Below are 21,146 nucleotides of genomic sequence, written 5' to 3'. Positions count from 1 at the left end.
TTGTTTTTAAGAGATCCTTTCTTACCTTTTCACTAGCTGCACCCACATCTTCAAGATCTGAAACTCTTTCTTCACTTTCACTTAAACGGTTTTGCAAGCTTGTGATTGAGGTTTTAATTTCCTCTATATCTCTTTGACTCTGCTTCATGCGATCTATTTCTTTCCTGAATTGCTCATTCAGGAATCCGTCATTTTTAAAATCTCCTTTATTTTTTTTTATCAATGTATTCTTTAGAAGCAGTTATAAATTCATTTACTGCAGTGTTTTTTTCAGATTTGGTTTCCTCCCTATGTTTCTGTAGTTGCTTCTTTACTTCAGATGCTATGAGTTCTGAGAATTCTTTTTTTATTTCAGAAAAGAGTTGTGCTCTGATTTCCTCTATATCTTTCTGCTGTTGCTTATTTACTATTGATAGTATTAATTCATGCATTTGAGCTGAGCTAGTTTCCTCCGCACTTGTTCTGGGTGGGCACTGGGTTTCCTCCATATGTTTCTGCATTTGATTCTTTACTACAGATGTTATTAATTCAGCGATTTCTTTTTTTATTTCCAATCTGAGTTCCTCTATACCTTTCTGCAGCTGTTTCTTTATTTCAGAAGCTGTTGATGCATTACTTTCAGCTGTGTGATTCCCAATTTGTTCTGTGTTAGTGTCCTCTGCACTTTTTATGGGTGGTGTTGGGTTCTGCAGTTGCATTTTGTTCCTTCTCATCATTTTGTGTAGTACTGTCTTCTGACCTTTGTTGCAGATCTTTGTTACAGTTATAGCCTTGGCACCTACTGAAGTTCAGGTGCAGATCTACAAAGTCTGGATTTATCCAGCTGTGCCTGGCTTGGGTCTGGCTTTTGTGCTCAGCTCCTTCCTGCTGCTGCCCTTGAGGGTGAACCTGTTGTGCCCCTGTGGCAAGATGTTCTGCTCCTGAACTAGCTGGGTGGTTCTATCCTCTACCCTCTCTCTAGGGATTGCAGCTGCAGGGTTACACCCCAGGCCTTTATGCCAGGCCTGAGCTGAGCCTGGAGGGGACAAGGTGGAGTAGGGGAGAGAGGCAGCTCTCCCACACACTCACTGGGTCTGGGCTAGGACTGGGTCTGGTTGTTCCCAGAATGTGGCAGAAATTCCTACTCAGCGGTTGGGGTGGGGGAGGTGCTGCAGAGTCGTGGGGGGCATCCCAAGTGGGTGGAAGATGGTCTCACCCACGCTACACCTGGGCTGGGACCTTGAGTTGGTCCCGCTGGCGCAGGGTAGCCAGAAGGTCTCCCACACACTCACCGGACCTGGGCTAGGACTGGGTCTCTTTTTTTGTATTTTTTAGGGAAGGGTCTACACGGTATTCAGGGTCTCACTACTAGGTCAGACTTGTAGTGATCCTCTTGTTCATAGCTTCCTAAGAGCTGGGATTACAGGTGTGCACCACCATACCCTGTCTCAATTGCCATCTCAGCATGCTCTGGGGACAGGGCCAGCATGGCAGGCCTGGGGAATGAACCCCTGGCCTCTGTGCCTGCCTGTAGGCACTTTAATTCGCTGAGCTAATTGCCCGGCCCTTAAAAGAACAAAGTTTTGAAAAGCAATTTCTCCTGTAAAGTTTTTCCTTTCATCTTAGCATTGAAACATCTTGTGTTTGTCTATGCAAGACCAGTAGCTGATCCCATGGCCCCACTCCCTCCTCAAAGATCCTCAATGGCTCCTGTTATCTTGGATTATACTCTTTATCCAACAGGCATGTCTTCTAGGCCTTCAGGCCTTGACTCAAACACAGGTCCTCAGGAAGTCCCTGTGATTTTCCATGATTGCCACCTCTCTCTGTGCTTCTCTCTTCTCAGTGACCAAGGGGACCCTGTCATTTACAGTCCCATAGTCCCAGTAGGGGCCACAGAGAAGCTGTTGTACTTGGCACCTTCCATGGATCCTGTTTTGCCTGGTTCCCCTCTGGCCTAGGCCTGTGGCAGACTGCTTGGAATCCTCTCTTCCCTTCTTCCACAGCCATGGACTCCTTAGCAGAGGACACAGCCACTTAAGGTAGAGGCCACAACTCCCAGCCTCCTCTGGGGCTAGCTGTGGCTGTGTGACCAAGTTCTACCCAGTGGGAAGTGAGTGGAGATGGTGAGAGCAAGCCCTCCCCTGCCATGGCCTCCTTCATTTTAGCTAGAGTGTAGGCATTGTTGTGACCTAGGTGGACAGTGTAAAGAGACAATGGCTTAGAGATGCTGGAGGGAGAAGAGAGTAAGACTAAGAAAATAAGAAGCCTGAACCTCCAGTGACTTTCAGTGACTGGGGCCAATTTACTGGAAAACACTTTCATCTGTCCCATTGCAGAACCTGTATCCTAGCTAATATGGTGTCCACCCCACTTAATCTTTGGCTTCCTGGTCTGCTTCTTCCATCTTCCCATCCCTCTCTCAGCCCACTGCTGCAGTTCTTGGCTTTTTCCTCCCTCCTTGGCCTGGCCTGGCCTCTTTAGGTAGTTTCAGAGTCCGTTTCTTGTATTGCCTTGACAGGATCATGGTGGGGACAGGGCAGTGGCGGTCAGGTGGGTGTTTCCAGTTTCTGCTCTCTGGTTACAACCCCTGCTGCTTGGGCTCAGATACCAAGTACTTAGTGCCTCCTGAGGCCTGGTCTCATTCACTTGGGCTCCAGTACCTTATGCCTAGCAGATCTTTGTCTCTATGTGTAGATTCCCATCTTGGACCTCCTAGAACATCTCTAGGGATCTTGGATGGAGCTGAGTGTTATGGGTTTATTGCTAGCTTTTCCCAGTTGTGGAAGCCTTCCGAGCTGGAAATGACAGTTGGATCAATAAACCCATTTGCCAGATGCTTCCCCATTGGGGTTCTTCCCAGAAATTTTCCTCACCACCATAAAGGAGAAGGTTCCTCTTAGCCCTTCAGCCTCCCTGAGATGAGCAGCGCCCCCTACTGTTGACCTTTAAATGTCAAGCAAATTAAATCAGATTTGAGAAAAAATTATGTATTTCCTGTAATGCCTCAAAATAACCTCTTATCATAGATCTGAGAAGGAAGATTGATTTGGAATGCACTAGAATCCCTCAGTTAAACAGCTAATAAGTGGATAGGTAGGTGGAATGTACTAGACTTTTTAGGGCAGAGAAAGCCAGAAGGCATGTGCTTGTGAGCTGTGTGCTGTAGGGTACAACCGGACCTGCAATAGTGGAACCAAACCTGGGGATAGGAGAGGAGTTTAGGGGCTTCGCCACACCCCTCTCCAACTTTGAGGGGGAAAAGGCTCAGTGAGAACTTGGAAGTCTTTGGGTGTGGTAGTCACATCTTCAACTTAGAAATGAGAAAACTGTCCCAACTGCCAGTTCTGTCTGGTACTACTGCTTGCTTGCTTCCTGACTGACACTCAACCAGTCCCTGAAGTTGTCTAGACTCATCTTCCAGATGGGAAGAGTGAACTAGACATCTGTCAAGCTTCTTTCAGCCACAACATTCAGAGAGTCTGGCCAGCTGTTTCCCAGCGTCCTCCAGCAACTCTGCCCCCACCCCAGCCTTGCCACCCACACTGCTGATGTCTTTCCTTACTCCTCACAGCTACTTGCTCCTTGGCCCCTCGTTGAGAGAATCAAGCACGCTCAGAGTTTCCATAAACACAGAATCCCACGGGCAACAGACAGAAGGACAAGGAGGCAAAGGCAGCCCAGGATCCGGCCGGGCCTTCTTTTTTATTGAATGACTCCAGACAGCAATATTCACAGCATTTTTGATCATAGCTCATAAAGACACTTAGGAAAGAGAGCCTCCAGAACTGCTTCAGCTAGTGGCAAGAATGATGGTTGAAGTGTGTTCAACAGGAGGGGGAATATTTTGAGGGGGACTAATAGCAATAGACCCTTTACTGTAATAAAATTTAAAACTTTAAACACTCACCGTGTACTTTGTTCACACCTTGTATATCTTCTTTCTTGGAATCCAGGGTCTCACACATGCTAGGCAAGTGCTCTATCATTGAGCTCTGCCCCCTGACCAAACACGGACCCTTCTTTATTTCTCACTTTTCCCACCTGAATGAATAATCATAAGCTACTATACCTTCCAGAGGAAAGTTTCACAATAGTCACTATTTGCATCGTGCAAGCTGTCTCCCCACATATTTCCTCAGATACTATGAGCCATGGGGGTAGCTCAGCTTCCTTTATGCCTGTCTGCCCCTGTGGCAGCTGGAAGAAATAGCTACAAGAGTTTCAGCTCCTCTCATCAATAGGGGAATTTATTTTTCCACTTTCCTTTAAAAAATTGTAGTAATGGATACACAACATAAAATTTACCATTCTAACCATCTAAAAATGTATAATTCTGTGCCATGGAGTACATTCACAGTGTTGTGCCACTCTTACCTCTAAGCACTTGCAGAACTTTTTCATCCTGCAAAAGGAAACTGTCCACAGGAAACACTAATTTTCCCTTTTCACCTTGTCCCCACCCTTGGGCAACCCCCATCCTACTTCTTTCTCTAGGAATCTGACCATTCTAGGTAACTCATTTTAGTGAAATCCTACAGTCTTTGTCTATTTGTAACTGGCTCATCTCACTTGGCATGAAGTCTTCACATTTTCCATGTCGTGCAATATGTCAGCATTTTGGCTGAACTAAGGGTCAAACCCAAAGCCTTCTTCACACTGCGCTACATCCCTAGAGTGTTTCTTACTTTTATTTTGAGACAAAACTCTTGTTAAGTTGCCAAGTTGCCCAGGCTGGGCTTGAACTTTTGATTCTCCTGCCTCAGCCTTCTAGAGTGCTGGGATTACAGGCTTGCCTGCAGTCAGGGCTGGCTCATTTCCTTCCCTGTTAAGGTAGAGTGACAGTATTCTATTGTATATGCACACCATGCTTTGTTTATTCATGTATCCATTCGTAAACGCTTGGCTTCCTCCCACTTTTTTGCTATTATGGATAATACTGCTGTGAGTGTGGGTGTACAATACCTGTTTGAGTCCCTACTTTTGATTCTTTGGGGGGCATATACCCAGAACCAGGATTGCTGAATCATGTTGCACTACTATGTATAATTTTTGGAGGAATCACCATACCATTTTCCACAGCCACCACACCGTTTTACTTTCCCATCACCAATGCACAGCCTTCCAATTCTTCTGTGCCCTCACCAACACTTGTTATTTTGTTTATTGTGGGTTTCAAGTAATAACCATCCTAGTGGTATCCTGTGGTGCTTTTGATTTGCATTCACCTAATGATTCGCAATGTTGCACATTGCATGTGTTTGTTGGCCATTCATACATCTTCTTTGGAGAAATGTTTGGCCAAGTTCCATACTCCTTGAGTCTGGGCTGACCAGTTAGAGTGACCAACTGTCCTGATTCACTCAGGAATTTCTCAATTTTTCTACCTAAAGTCCTACATCCTTGAGTTCCAGACAAATGGGATAATTGATTACCCTAGCTGGTACCTCCTGCCTTGCTTAGATGACAAGAATGCATTGAAAGTGACAAGGTACCATCAGACAATCTTCAGATACAGCCTCCAGGGGGACTTTACAACTTCCTGTTTTGGTGTTCTTGGTAATGGGGGCTATCTGAACAAACTCATGCTAGGCAGAAGGTTGATGAGAGACGCGTGGCCCAGTTAACCCCTTAACACTAGTGAACAGCCTGCCAGCTGCCAGGTGTATGTGTGGGTCCTCCTCAGTCACTGCATTGCCGGTCAACCTGCTGGCTGGACACGGACACACGAGAGCCACAGAGCTCAGCCAAACTAGCTCAGACCAGAGGAACAGCTTAGCCTGCCCACCACACAGGGGTCCAAGTACGCAGTTGCTGTTTTGAGCCATGAGTTTGGGGATTAGTTGTTGTTAGTGAAAACTAATTCATACTGCTCCACATCAACGATGGCCAGCATTCTCTTAAGCTCTTTGCTGTAGCCAGGACACTCCTGTCCCCAGACTGTCCCCCCACAGTGCCCCTATTCAATTGCTCTTAGTGGAAAGAGCTTCACCTACTCTTTCTTGCAGCCTGGCACTGAAGCAGCCAGGAGGCATCTGCTCTATGCCAAAAGCGGTCAAAAGCTTCTCCCTTTTCCAAGCCCCTTGGTCCCTCCTCATCTCCCACTTTTCACTGCACTAAGACAGATGTGTTCACTAGATTTAGAGACCAAGTGGCACCCCACAGCTGGGCACTTGGTCTTACAGTTTCTAGTTTCCTCTCACTTGTCTTTCTCTTCTCGATCACAAGCACCTGAAGATTGTCTGACTGCTTCAGATGCTTTTTCTCCAGTTGGCTGAAGCTTGTGGGACAACACTGTTCCTCTTGCTTGGTTCTCTGGGCAGCTGTGATGCAGAACTGTCAACACTGGGGGCTGATCACTGAATGCCTCTGTTTAGTTTTAAAGTTGCTCAGAATGTCATGTTCTGGAAACTCAAGGTCAAGACTCTTGGGAGTCTGCATTGATTGATTGATTGATTGATTGATTGAGACAGGGTCTCACTATGCAGTTCGGGCTGGCCTTGCGCTCACTTTTGTAGCCCCCAGACTAGTCTCAAACTCACAGAGATCCTCCTGGCTCAACTTCCCCAGTGCTGGGATTACAGGCATATGCCACCAGGCCCAGTTTGGGAGTCTGATTTTAAAACACATGCATACACACACACACACACGCACGCACACACGCACATGCACGCACACACGCACACACACACAGGGTTTCACTATGCAGTTCAGGGTGGCCTTGAACTCACTTTGCAGTACAGACTGGCCTTGAACTCATGGTGAACCTCCTGCCTCAGCCTCCCAAGCACAGGGATTATAGTCGTATACCACCTTGCCTGGCTGGGAATCTGCTTTTAAAGAGCTCCTCCTTGCTGGAACTTTCTGGCTTGTCAAGAAACATAGAGCTGCTATTGTCTGTTGAAGAAGGTCCCAACTGTGCATAATGTCTATTTTTCTTCTAATTTGTACTTCTGCTTCGCAGTGCTGGGGCAAACACTGGGGCCACACACATGCAGACAAGTGCTCTGCCCCTGAGCCGCACCCCAGCCCTCTAATGAGCCCTTGGTGGGCTCTTGCTCATGTGGCCTGGTTACACTGCTGCCTCGACTTCCAGAAAATTGGCTGGCAGTGTTGCCTCTTAGCCTCAGAATGATGAGAACTGCATGTCAGGGCTCTTTCTCAGTCTGGATCCACAGAGACGGAGCTGTGGAAAGGTAAAAATTTCAAGTGCTTTAGAAAACTGGTCCAATGCTACCATTTTATAGATAAGGAAATAGAGGCCCACACTTGTCTAAAGTCTGAAAGTGAACTGCCCAATGCCACCCAGTGAGTCTGAAGTCTAGTGTGGGGGAAGCTACCCACGGCAATGGTCTTCGGGTACTTTCCGATAATAATAGGCTCTGGCTGACTTTTGAAAACTGGGTTAGGAAAAGTGAAAGAAGAAGGATTTCCTGCCACTCAGTCTACTGGGCTGCAGAAGCAGAGGCTGGGGGCAGTACGGCCAAAGGTGAGGCTAGAAAAGCTCCTCCTTGAGCTAAGGGCACTTATGGGGAAAAAACTAAAAACAGAAGAGTAGCCAGGCCCTCTCTGCACCCAGAAATTCATAGGGACAAATCCCAGCAGCATACCCTATCCGCCCCACCTTTTAACTTTATTTAAAAGTTAAATAAAATAAAGGTGATGAACATACACACCTTTTCAACACCTTAGAGATCTACACAACTATTCAGAGGAAAAATCCATTGCATAGTAAGTGTCTACCTTTCTGTTTGTTGTTTTTTGATGCTTGTCAAGTTTTCATGTCGGAATCACTGTGAAATATATACTTTCCCATTAGTTTTTCTTCAACACTGGTTAATACACAGACTGTTTTGTGTCAGTGTTCTTCACGGTGGTCCATTTGAGCTGGAATACTGCGAGTGCATCGTAATTAGCCCTCCAGTTTGCCTTCAGCTGAGTATTGACTGCTTGCATTACTTCTAACTCATTAGCACTAATAACACTCATGGTTATTTTTGCAGCAATAGTTCTTTTATCCCTTTGGGTTTCTGTGTTCAGGGTGTGCTTCCCTAGATAAAATGACTTGCTCCCAGCTAGGTCTCAGTTCCTGCTATTGCCGGATTACTCCCGAAAGTTGCGATCAATTTATAGGGCTTCCAGCTCCATTGAAGGGTGCCATTGTCCCCAACATGGCAATCGGCTGTCTTTGAGTTTCATCATCTATGTTCATTATGCCATGACAAAATGAGTGAGCCAAAATGGCTAGCAGCATAGGAAATGAGTCAAGGGAGAGGATGTTCAAGATGAAGGCAAGAAGCAAAACAGGACCGAAGCAGAGACAGATGCACAGTTGGCGCTGAATGACTGAAGTTCACTTACCCCACACAGGCCACCTCACTGGGATGTGTGGCAATGGTTCTGGGTTGAAAACTCAAGGGCAAGGTGGATGCTGCTTAGTAAATGTGCAGCCGAGCCTGTGATCTAGTTCTAGCTTTTTATCTCCCTCTTAGCCAGGTTGCGCAGCTTTTCCTGGATTGTTTCCTTTTGCAGTGTTGTGTGACTCTGCTGCTATAGTTCAGATGTGTTTTGTCTCTCTCGGGTTTGTGTGTTGGAAGCTTGATCTCCATTGTGGCAGTGTGGGAGGTGGTGTGACCTTTAAGAGGTGGGGCCTCACTGGGTGTGGCGCTGTATCCCTGCAACCCCAGCACTCTGGGAGGCTGAGGCAGGAGGATCACAGGGTCATGCCCATTCCAGGCAATTTAGAGATTTTGCAAGATTTGTGTCTCAAAACTTAAATAACTTAAATAAGATTTTGCAAGATTTGTGTCTCAAAGATAAATAAGTAAACATTAAAAGACTGGACACAGAGCTCAGTGCAAAGACTGTAGTTTAATCCAATTACCAGCCCCCAAAAGTGGGACTGGGTGAAAATTGTAGGACTAGGCCCTCCCTTGCTCTGGCTTCCTGCTGTCAGATTTTTCTCTTGCCCATATCCACAGCGTTGTAGTGCCATCTGTCACAAGCTGATGCAGCCAAGGCAGCCCTTGTAAGACCTGGCAGTATTTGGACTTTCACTCTCCCAAACTATAATCTAAAGAAACCTTTTAGATGAGCCTCAGGGATTTCAGTATAGTAACAAAACATGAATGACTACACTGTTTTTCTAGGTCTTAAAGGAGTCTAAATCCCTTTCTGTTCTAGCTGCTCTTCAACCACGGCTCCCCAGCCCCCAAGAAGGCCTGGCAGAATGGCCCTGATGGATGTGTCATTTCTAGGGAAATTTCTTTCTGGTAATATCGGAGCTGCCCATTTGCTAACCGTGGCACTGAGCTCCTCAGCCTCCTGGGAGAAAGGGGTGACTTGAAGCAGAAGGAATGGACCCCAGAGAACCCTGATCCCAGCTCCTCAGGCCCATCTCTGCCTTAGGGCCCCCTTTCCTCACCCACCTTTGATTTTCTTCAGAGTGGCTTAGTGCAGCCTAACATCCAGGGTAGTGGAGCCTACCAGCTCCCCTCAGGGTCTGGTAGAACAAATTCAGAGCCAATGCTGCAAAGTGTGTGCCACATGGTCTTCCCCAAAGCCTGTAACATGTGGATTTAATTACCTTGGGTAAAAGGAAATACAGGAAAGCCCACTTATAGGATGCAATTGTCCTAGGACGACCATCTCTGTTTGGAAGACACTCAGCCTTCTAGAAGAGCCACCGAGTCTCTAAGACTTAGAGAAGTAGACAGCAGAGGATTTAAGGAGAAGAGGAACATTTGAGAATCCTCAGGAAGCCCAAAAGGGGTCATTGTCACCTACCTGGCACCAGAGCAGATGATATGATCGGCCTTCTCCAAAAGCTCTACATGCTTCCCATGGCCTGACCAAGGGCCGGGGGAATAGGGTCAAGCTGATCCAGTTTTCCACATAGCTCTGGATTAGTCAACAGCTTGGTCCCTACCATGGAGGTACCTCCTTTCCCTGTTCATATGCCACTTCTCAAAGTTGCAAAATGGGTTCTTCTTGGGTGGCTTCTCAGGCATCAGGGTTTTGGGGGGAGGTGGTACTAAAGATTGAACCTGGGTTCTTTGAGATACATCCCCTCTGCCTTATTTTATATTTTGAGAATGGGTTTGGCTAAGTATTAAATTGCCCAGACTGGATTTGAACTTGTAATTCTCCTGCATCAATCTCGTAGTGATATAGGGACCTCCAAATTATACAGGGGGAAGATGATCTCCCAACCTAAAAGGTACCTAGGACGAGTTCATGTTCTCTAAAATGGAGAATGAATTTTAGGAACTCATGGAGGTTATGAGCAGAATAGATTTATTGGGGGAAGGAAAGTTCCTGTCAGAGAGGGACAGAAGGGAGGCCCCGAGTGGTTGTCTCCAGGAAACTGTCTCTTCCAGGGACGTTTATAGAGGAAAACCATGTGGTGAGGTGGGCCTAAGGTGGTGGAGAACATGGGAACTCGCTTAGGTGGGCATGAGGTGGGACAAAACTATGGTCAACCAATGAGATTACAAGCACCATTGCTCAGATAAAATTGACTAAATCAGAGTCAAAGGGGGAAGCAAGTCACATAGCAAGTGGGCATGAATATGGAACAAGGTCTCTTCCTGTTGAGGGTTTGGGTTAGTAACTCATTTGAGCTCTTTCAAGGTGTTTGATACCTATTTAGAATATCAATCCCTGGTGCCCATTCCTAGGGAAGTATGTGGCTACATTTGTTTACTCTTGTCTTGAGGTCTGGCCCACAGCACGGAGTATTTGTTCCTTCCAAAGTTGCAAAGTACTAAGAAGAATATATGCAGTGTATTATTTGTTGAAACTGTACTTCCGATTGGATTTGAAACTGTCTCATTGCTATCTGTTTATCAATAAAACTTTGAAAAAAAAAAAAAAGTTGCAAAGTCACCTTGTCTTCCATATTGTCGCTTTGAGGGCCTGGCCCTGACTGACTGCCTATGATATTTCTATGTAATTTAGCTGCCTACAACAGTAGGATGCTGGGATTACAGGTAAGGGCCACCATTCCTGGCCATACTAGCATCTTAAAGCAGAGCATAGACTGCTTCTCTTCTTCACTGATAGCCCTAAAATTGGATAGGCCCCTCCTGTATCCCTCAGAGTGAGTCCCCAAACCCCCGAAGAGGGGTTTGTGCCAAGGCTGTGTCTGTTTAAGACTCAGTGGTTGATCTCTGGAGCAGCCTGTAGAAGACCCGAATGCTGCCTATTACAAGTAAAGGTGAGCTTAAGGAGACAAGAGGATCAGTAAGCTCCTAACATACATCCAGAGAAATGGGAAGAGGAGGGCTTCCTCTGGAGTGGCCCTCAGGTGCAGAGGGGCGAGGCAACACAGTCCCTGAACCTGGGCCTTCGGAGCCTCCTTCAGCAGAGCTCTCCAGGTAAGCAGGGGTGCTTCCCAGGCTCTTTGGTGCTCCAATGGGGTTGTGACCTATTCTCCAAAGGGAGAGATGCTACAGGACTCCCTGGGCCCTACGTTGAGAGCCAACATGGGTGCAGGATGAGGAAGACACATGGGTTAGGCAATGAGATCCTCAGGCCAAGCTACCACACTGGTTTACTCTCTTGGGGAGTAAAGACGGGGAAGCCAACAGCCAGCCTCATGTGGGTCCACTCGGGAAGAAACACCACTCCACAAGTGAATTAAAAATGCCTGTTCTCAAAGATGATGATCTTAAAATGAGTTACAAACCCTCTGAAGATATCCACTGGGAACAATGTTCCCATTACCCCCCTCTGCTCCCCTCATCTGCCCCAGGCATCTCCAGAGGCCTGGGCTCTCCTGGTCACAGTTCAGATTCTTGCTCAGTCCTTCCCCGACCTGGAGAAAAAGTGCCATGAGAGTGATACAGCACAGGGGCAAGCGTGGTCTGGCTCTGCCGCGTGCTGAGCCTAGGGCTTTTGGCCCAAAGAAAGCCAGCATGTGAGGTCCAAGTCTCTGGAGCTACACTGACCCAAAAGTGCAGAGGATAGGGAAGCAAGGGGTGTAGCCAGATGGTCAGCGCAAGGAGCGCAGTTTGGAGGAACCTGGTGTCACTCTCTCAGCCTTGTGGTTGTTGGTGAGGAGAAGCAAAGCACATCACCTGGTACTGTTCCGGGCCCCACCAAGGAGCAGATTCTGCATTGGAAATCTAGAGCCCTCTCCTTGAACTCAGGGTTCAAGGTTTCAGTGATGAGTCACCTGCTCATTCCCCCTCATCAGCTTCTGTCTTTGCCCACAGCTCTGACGAGTCTGAACCCGTCGGCACCTCCAGAGCTGGGGCACCAATCATCTTCACACGGTGGATGACTAACTGTAGCCTGTTCACAGGCTCCCAATTATCATAGAAGGAAATGCTACATGCTTTCGAGCTGAGGTTTTGGAAACAGGAGCTGAAGCTGCAGAAGCCATGGAGACAGAAGTAGCACTGAACTAACCTTTTCACAGGCCTTGGCAGTCCTCAGGAGCAGGGGCCAAGCCACCAAGGTTCCAGATAGGAGGGCCTCCTTGGCAGGACGGTGCTGTTAATGTCACTCATTACTGTGTCTGATTCAGTGCTCAAGCTCATTAAACTCTGTGTGCCTTTGACTTTCTCTTGGATCAGATTGGAGTCTACTTTGCAGAGAATTGTTAAGGCTTCTGAGCAGCCAGGGCAAGTCAGATACCATCTCTTGGCCTGACTTCTTCCTAAAGTCTCTCTTCTGTGCTTGTGAGTACATGGCTTGTGACGCAGGTCACCACTCCCGAGTGGCAGCTAGCAGACCCAGAGCTAAGCCCAGAGCTCCTGGCCCAAGGCCAGTGTATCAAGTCCAGCTCACTTTCATGAAATGAGCTATAAAAATCAAAGAGGGACAGGTTGGACAGTCTTGAAAAAGATAGTGACGAGGGTCTTTACCCAGCCTGCTATTAAGACATATTATAGAGCTTTCTAGTAACAACAACCATTTAAAACAACACCCAAGTATATCAATAGAACAGAACAGAGAGCTTGGATACAGACGGGCATCTTTGTATGCCAGAACTTACAGGATAAAGGTGTTTCCACAAATCAGTAGATCGATAGGGAGAATGATAAAGTGTTTAATACATGGCACTTAGGCAATGGGCTCATTGTAGCAGAAAAATAAAAACAAGCTGGACTTTATAGCTATTTAATATCATGTACAAAAGAGGGCCCTGAGTAGTATGAAGACCTGAGTTAAAAGAAGATTCAAAACAAAACAAAGCGATAGATGAGAGTGCAGGAACAAACCTCTGTACTCCAGGAAAGCTCTTGTAGAACAAGACCCAGGAAGCATAAATCTGAAGGAAAACTTTTATGAATCCAATTATATCAAAATTACCCAATCTGCTATTAAGGGATTTCTAATCAACAAAAGATCCCAAGGTTGATAGCTTGCTGACACTACAGGAGGAGAATTTGTAGTATTCAAAGCCAAGAAGGGGTTGGTGTAAAGAATAAGCAAGGATCTTGGGGATTTATGACTGTAATGGCACCAAAAAAAAAAAAAAAAAATGGAGAAAGGACATAAGCAGGCCTTCCACTGAAGATGAAGGTGCACACCGCTAGTAGTGGGCCTGGGGAGCAGACTCAGTTGGAGAGCTGGTGTGGCTGTGGATCTGGTCTCAGCAGCAGCCCTGACCACCTGGAGGAAGCTGGAAAGGACTGAATAAGAATCTGAACTGTGACGAGGATAGCCCAGGCCTCTGGGGGTGTCATGGGGAAACACAGAGCCTGGCAGGTGTCTTCAGACATGTCTGGAACTCAGGCCAGTCACTGAGTGGATGCTGTCCCTGTGACAGTTTGGGTCCTCAGCTTAGTTTGGTGGTGGGCAGTTCCTGGGAGGGTCTCACCTATGTGCCCTCAGAGACTAACGTGTCCAGAAGCTGTGAATTTACCAAGTGTCCACCACTGTAGCCATGAAAGGAGACGCACATGTTTTGGGAACACGAAAAACACAAAGAAAAATGAGTTGTCACCATGTTCCTTTTATTTTATTTTATTATTATTTAAATTTTTTAAAAATGTATTTGATACAGGGTCTCACTGTACAGCTTGGACTCATACTGATTCTCCTATTTCAGTGCCCCCAGTGCTGGGATTACAGGTGTGAGCCACCACACCCAGTCTTGGTGGCTACCCAGTCATGGTGGCCAGCCCAGAGTGTCCCAGGGTGGGGCCAGTACAGCATGTGGCACTGGGGACCAAACCTGGGTCCTTGAGCTTGCCAGGCAGGCGCTTAGACTGCTGAGCTATCTCTGTGGCCCGTGTTCCTTTTAGATTGATGAAATACCAGAAGAAGGGTGCTACCCACTGCTGGCAGATATGTGGACCCTGCTGGTAAGAAGATGGGCAGACATTCTGCAGAGCACTCTGGTGAGTCACACTCAGGATGGCAACTAGATACACAGCCCACGAGATTCTCCTTCAGTTCCATAAGGAGCTGTGTACGTGGGCTATTTGTGGTGAGTGTTCACGGCTACCTGCGTCTGCACTGCTGAGAGTGAGTCATAAAACCTAGCGGCCACTATGCTTTAGTACTCACGCACGCCGCAAGTACTGTGCAGCAGCACTGAGGCAAGTGGTTAGGTGTACACATAGCAGCATGTGTGGATGTTAGGTAGTGTGGGGGAGAGGTGAGAATGAGGTGGAACATGCGCAGAGACTAAAAAGACTGCAAAGAAATACTGTTTGTACAAAAACATGCACCCTAAATGCCGAAGAATAATTGAGAATGAGATAGGAATAGAATTGTGGGATGGAGAGAAAAAGAAATACAGAAGCCAATAAATTCCAGAAAGGTGTTTCCCTGGGACCAATGATGCTAATATCCATGAGCCACTGGGTGGGAGTTGCTGACTCTCTCCATCTGATTCCTAAAACGAGCAGCAGCAGCAGCAGCAGCAGCAGCAGCAGCAGCAGCAGCAGCAGCAGCAGCAGCAGCAGCAGCAGCAGCAAAGAGCTCTGAGAGAGCAAGCTCAGACTCCCCCTCACCTTCACTAAGATCTCTCCTGAAAGGTCACAGGCTGAGTCACCAGAAATCGCAGGCCCCCACCACACACCACTTCTTGCTGCTACCTGCTAACGAAGAGGCTGCACCTTTTATATTTAGTGGGTAAAGATTGGCTCCTGCATGCAGGTTCCCACCTTTTTCCAGCAGATTACTTTGCTACACGAAAGCGTTCTTTCATTGCCTGTACCAGGAACTTTCCTAATTTTTTTTTCCTTCTTTGCAGTAGCAGGGATTGAACTCAGGACGTTGTGCTTGCCAGGAAGGCACTTATTCTACTGAGCTATCTCTCCAGCCCAATTTTCCTGATTTTGTTCCAATCAAGTCACCACCCTAACTGATATACAATAGCACCACCTCCAATGCTCCCATTTGATCAAGACTGGAGTGACAAAGAGAGGAAATCCAATCAACCTGGAGCAGTGTCTGAAATCCTGCCCACCTGAGAGAAGGCCTAAAGTGATGAGAAGACATCCTCCTGGGAAATGGGCTCACTAGCAGAGGGATGCACTTCACTGACCAGCCCCCCATGCTGGTAGAGAGTGGGTGAAGTACAAATTATCATCTAGGATTTCACAAGAACAGGGAAAACTGGAGATCCAGAGAGTCAAAAGAATAATGGGATTTACCAGTGGGTCTTGGGTCCCATTCTCCACAGTGGCCATTTCAGGTCTTAATCCCTGACCCTGAAGTGCCCAAGCCCATCTTAGCTAGGAGCCAAGGTCAGGTTGCCAGTTCACAGTAGAGAACAGAGATTAAGACCCAAGGAACGGAGGAGAAGAACTGACCTGAGAACACTTGTCACTGTGGCTCGTGAGCCAGAGCCAGACAGTCAAGGAGGCCATAAATACTGTGCTGAACCTTCAGGACAGCACCAGGTCCTGGCTCCCAAGTTCAACTTCCTCTTCCTCAGCTATCACGGATAAGCCTCTTCCAGACATCAGCACTGTCACTTTCCTTAAACAAGGTTTTAATGGATGGGGTACCTAGGAAAAATGAGCACTCTGGGTACAAGGTAACGGGTGCTGTTTTAGTTGATACATTGTGTCAACTTGGCTGAATCAGCTCCGGCAGCATGGGGGCCTCACCCTTCAGGTGGGCAGGGCCCAGGAATTGAGAAAGGCAGGAAGCCGCCCTGCCTGGTTTCCTGCTGCCCCGCCCTGATTCCATGGAGAAGTCTCAGTCTTGGAGGAGCTTGGTCTCGCAGCCGTGCTACTTTGGAGGAGCTCCCATCTTCACTGCGGAGCGCTGGTCTTTGCAGTCAGTGCAGAAGGAAGAGAGAGGCTTGATGGACGCCGCTGCAGCTGCTGCTCCTCCTCTGCTCTTCATTGTTTTCTGCTGCATGAACTGCTGTTGTTTGCCTTGGAGCCAGCGGAATATGGACTGAACCCTCCAGTAACTGTGAGCTAAATAAACCTTTCCTTCCTTCATTTTGAGTGTCGGGTATTTGTCCCAGCAACAAGTAAAAAGTAAGACAGGTGCTCTCTTGGGTACCACTTCCTTTTTTCTTTTAATCATATTTTCCTTCTATGCCAAAAATAAATGAATAAATCTTTGTGTTTGCTTTAAGATTGGTCCTGGAAATTTCAAAGTGAGATGGATCTTGGTGTCTAAAGGCTTTCTGAGTTCGGGGGTAAGTTGAGCAACTGACTGATGAATGTATTAGATGCCTCTGCAAAGGCTGACTCTCCTCCCTGTCACCCTTTCTCTTCTCCCTTGTTGGTGTAGGTGGGGATCCCACTGGAGCCCAGATCAGGCCACTATGAAGCAATCCCAAACAAGGAGCTCTCTCTTCCTCTAGCTCTCTGCCTCTCTGGCTTGAGTTTGTAGTGTTTAAAGAAGCTGTCTGTAAAATCTGTCTTGGTAGTGCCTAGGGTGATCCCCATTCCCTCTGTTCTAGCCTTGGAGGATTAAAAATACTATAGGTTTTAGTTGAATGTGTGTGGGGGGGATGAGGAGTGGGTGTTTTACTGAGGATTAAACTGACCTCAGTACTGAGCTATACTCTTAATCTGCCACATATGTTGATGGCTGTACACTTAGGGCAAGCTCCAGTGTCTTCAAGCCTGAATTCTAAGATTTGGAAAGGACCTGAGTGTGGAGGACCACCTGGGTGACTCCTTGAAAGAAGAGCAGTTGTCTCCATTTTGGCTGTGCCTGACCCTAAATCCATGTAGGTACAGAGCTGGCTAGGAATTTTCCTTATCCCTTCAATTGGCTTTAAGCGATGCACATTGGTCTAGCCGAGGGGCTGGTGGTGGGGTTTAAAGATGACCCACATGTTTCCCTGACAACCCACACCTGCTGCTCATTAATATGAGCCAGGTCAAGACAAGACAAAAAGCCAATGCTTTACACTGTTGGCTGGGTTCCAGCCTCCAGATAGAGGCTGTGACTTCCTGGGGCTTGAAAGATTACAGCCAGGGAGTCAGCTCAGTAGAGTTAAGTGCTTGCCTGGCGAGCTCAAGGTCCTGAGTTCAATCCCTGGTACTGCAATAAAATAAAATAAAATAAAATAAAATAAAATAAAATAAAATAAAATAAAATAAAGGAACCCTATTTAGGGCCGGGGAGATGGCTCAGTAGGACAAGCACTTCCCTGGCAAGCACAAGGGCCTGAGTTCAATCCCTGGTTCCGCAAAAAAAAAAAAATAAATAATAATAATAATAATAATAATAATTATATATCAGAGCTGAAGCACTGAACTCCAAAACATTAGATACTGTCTGAATAGTATAATGCAGGGCTGGCCAAATAGCTCAGTGGATTAAAGAGCCTGCAAGAAGGTGCAGAGGCTTGGGTTCCATCCCCAGGCCTGCCTTGCTGATCCTGCCCCCAGGGCACGCTGAGACAGCAATTGAGACTGGGCGTGGTGGCATGCACCTGTAATCCCAGCTCTTGGGAGGCTCTAAACAGGTGGATCACTACAAGTCTGATCTAGTAGTGAGACCCTGAACACCCCATAGACCCTTCCCTAAAATATGAAAAAAAAATGTATAATGCAAATCATTTTTTCTGCACATCCTTCTCTGCATATCGCAGAGGTAAATGCAGGCCTCCCACCTACTCCAGCTCACAGTGCTTACCTCCTTCCTGCGATTCTCAGTCATTCATCCTCAAGCCACTCCTCCTTCATGACTGAGAAGGATTTGGGGGGGGGGTGCTGGCTCAGACTGCCTTAAGTATGGGTGTGGTGTGGCATGTGGAGCTGGGGATTGAACCATGGTCCCACAAGCCTGACTGGGTTTGCCCATGCAGGCGCTTAAACAACTGAGCTAACTGGCAAGCCCCCTTAAGAAAGCATGTGTTTGTTTGTTTGTTTGTTTGTTTGTTTGTTTTTTGGTGGCATCAGGGATCAAACTCAGGACTTTGTGCTTGCCAGGCAAATATTTATTCCACTGAGCTATCTCCCTGACCCCTCTGCCTTTATGACTGAATAAAACCCAGGTTTGGCCCTGTGTTGAGGCCTTTGTTCTGGATAACCACCACCATGGCTGGACTTGGGACTCTTCAGCTCCCCATAATTATAAATATGCTTTAGTGTCTTTATTTTTGCCGTGGATTGCACCTGGAGTGGTAGATTGGAATTAACTTGGTGGGATTTCAATAATGTGTCTTTGGAATTACAAATATAAACTTCTTGGACTGAGATGAGGACCAAAAAGGGCTCACTACACCTGAGGATTATTTGGTTTGTAGAAATGTCTTCTCCAAGCTTCTGTTTCAGCACTTACTTTCACCATGTCATGACACAGTACAGCTTTTACTCACAGAAAACTGTTCCTCAACTTCGCAGACCAGCTCCCTCTCAAGGTACCTACCCGGGCTGCAGCTCTGCCCTCAGAAGGGTCCTTGAACAAATGTGCCCTCCTTCTCATGGCTGCCTTCCACATGTTTGAGGACAACACTCAGCTCCCTCTGGGCCAACTCTTCATTCATTACAAATATTCCTCGAGAGCCCCGTGTTGGGTACAGTGTATGCTCCACAGGGCAGAGAGTGTAGACTGTTATTAGGTACTATGACCATAGCACCTAAAAGGGCTTTGCATGACTAAATGTTTGTTGAATGAGCGAATAAGATGAACAACAGTCTCTGAGCCCAAGGAACTTGTAGTCCAGTGGGAATGGGCTGCAGAGCCACAGACAGTGTAATCTAGAGGCAAGGCCAGGGAAGGGCAGAAGAAACCCAAAGGCACTCACCACCCTCTCTTCCTCATGGCCACTCTGAGCATGTCATCTTATCACGATGAGCCTGGACACTTTGAAAAGGACATGGACTGAGTCTCTCTCTGTTTCCTATTTGTAGTGCTCCTCCCAGCCTCTGGCCTAGAAGTGATAATTTCCTGTATTAGATAAAGTGACTGGTTCATGGATGATCAACTGAATTAAATTATTAATATTCCCACAGAAAAAAATTAACAGGACTGTTTTTATTGGCTTGAACTATTCTCTCTTTTGGTGCTGAATATTGAAGTCAAGGCCTCATATGAGCTAAGAATGTGCTCTACCTTTAAATTCCCATTGGTCTACCTCTTGAGTTTTGCCAATACAAAAAAGTGGATGAGGTAGAATTGGAAGAGGGTGTTGGGAGAAAGGAATTCTAAAGTTCCAGCAGCCTCAATGTTTCAGCAAATGCTTAATGAGCTCTTACTCTATGTTAGGTCCACTGCCCATGACAGCAAGACAAGCAAGACACATGCCTGCCTTTGAGGAGGTCCCAGACCAGCTGAGAACATACATGTGGAAATGACACATGGGACAAGTGTCCTGACAGTGTGCCAAGGGTGCTGGGAGAGGGTAGGATGGTCAGGAAGGCCTCTGGAGGAGGAGATGTCTGAATTGAGCCTGGAGAAACATCCAACCAGGGAGAATGAGGGAAGCTATTTGAGGTAGAAGGAGGGACGTGGGCAGAACCCTTATGGGGCTGCCAAGGAATTTCAACTTTACCACAACGGTAGAAGGGAGCCATTGAAAGAATTCTAAAATCTTAAAATGGTCAGATTTGCATGCTAGAAGATGCCTGTGTTAGTTGGCTTTGTCACAACGTGGAGAGAGATACGGGTTTTTAGCTTGTACCTTCTGAGGCTTCACCCCTTTGGGGTCTGTGGCAAGGCAGCAGATTATGGTGGCAACGCATGACCAAAAGGCCCCCTGATGGCCAGGATATGGCAAAGAAGGCTTAGAGGGGGTCTCGGTTTCCCCATTGAAGTCACACTTACAACAATCTAAGGCTTCTCACAGGGCCATACTTCCTGAAAGCACCAAGCTAGAGACCAAACCTTCAACAAACATGGGCTTGGGGATAATTTAGATCAAAAGACAGGAATGACTGTGATAGTTGTATAGGAAATGGGTCAGAGGAACTAGGATGCTGGATGAGGGAACAGTTAGGAGACCATTTGGGGCCTACTTAGAAAGGAGATGGAGGGAAGAGTGACATAGAAGGCACTGGAGAGTTGCTGGCCAGAGCTCAAAGGCTCCAATGACTAGAAGGCTACAAGCTTTCGTGACTGGCTGGTTGTAGGCATCCTGATCCGAGGAAGAGACTAGGTGGGAGCCTGCTGGGAATGAAGGTGATGAACTCCATCTGGGCGTGGGGAGTTGGAGGAGCTGGGAGCATCTGGGCTGAGATCCATGAACAAGATGGATATTTGGGTCAGGAGTGCAAGAGGAGACCCAGCGGTCATCCAGATCCAAAGCACAGAAGTCAAAGGCAGAGGGTGGAGCTGTGGGAGTCTGCAGTCCATCCAGGGACAGCTTGTGGGGCTGGGAGAAGAAAGGGCTGCCTGAGTCTTAAAATCTTTTCTGAAGATTTTCAAAACATTTCAAAGAATCCTCCGAGTGTCTCAGAATTGTTACCAACATTAGTCTTTGGTCCCAAAGCAAACATGGAGCTCGTGACAAAAGCAACTAGAGAAAAACAGTGGTATTGAACCAGGGGCCGGCCTGATTGTTCATGTTTCTTTTTCTTTTCTTCTTTCTTCTCTCTTTCTTTCTTTCTTTCTTTCTTTCTTTCTTTCTTTCTTTCTTTCTTTCTTTCTTTCTCTTTCTTTCTTTCTTCTTTCTTTCTTTTTCTTTCTTTCTCTTTCTTTCTTTCTTTCTTTCTTTCTTCTTCTTTCTTTCTTCTTTCTTTCTTTCTTCTTTCTTTCTTTCTTTCTTTCTTTCTTTCTTCTTCTTT

The 21,146-nt window shown here is 46.8% G+C and overlaps 1 long non-coding RNA gene across 1 annotated transcript in view; it reads left to right on the top strand.

Annotated features, from left to right (window-relative positions):
- LOC111813592 overlaps window positions 1–15,980 on the top strand; it is a 36,194-nt gene extending 20,214 nt beyond the window's left edge. The window contains exons 2-3 of the long non-coding RNA XR_002818803.1: window positions 14,238–14,333; window positions 15,194–15,980. This is a non-coding gene — a long non-coding RNA (uncharacterized LOC111813592). The remainder of the gene's footprint in view (window positions 1–14,237; window positions 14,334–15,193) is intronic.
- The last annotated feature ends 5,166 nt before the right edge of the window (window positions 15,981–21,146 follow it).

Source organism: Octodon degus, unplaced genomic scaffold, assembly GCF_000260255.1.
Source record: "Octodon degus isolate 3935 unplaced genomic scaffold, OctDeg1.0 scaffold00203, whole genome shotgun sequence".
Lineage (NCBI taxonomy): Eukaryota > Metazoa > Chordata > Mammalia > Rodentia > Octodontidae > Octodon > Octodon degus.
The sequence above is the reverse complement of the archived record's forward strand: the minus strand, read 5'-3'. Positions and strand labels throughout refer to the sequence as shown.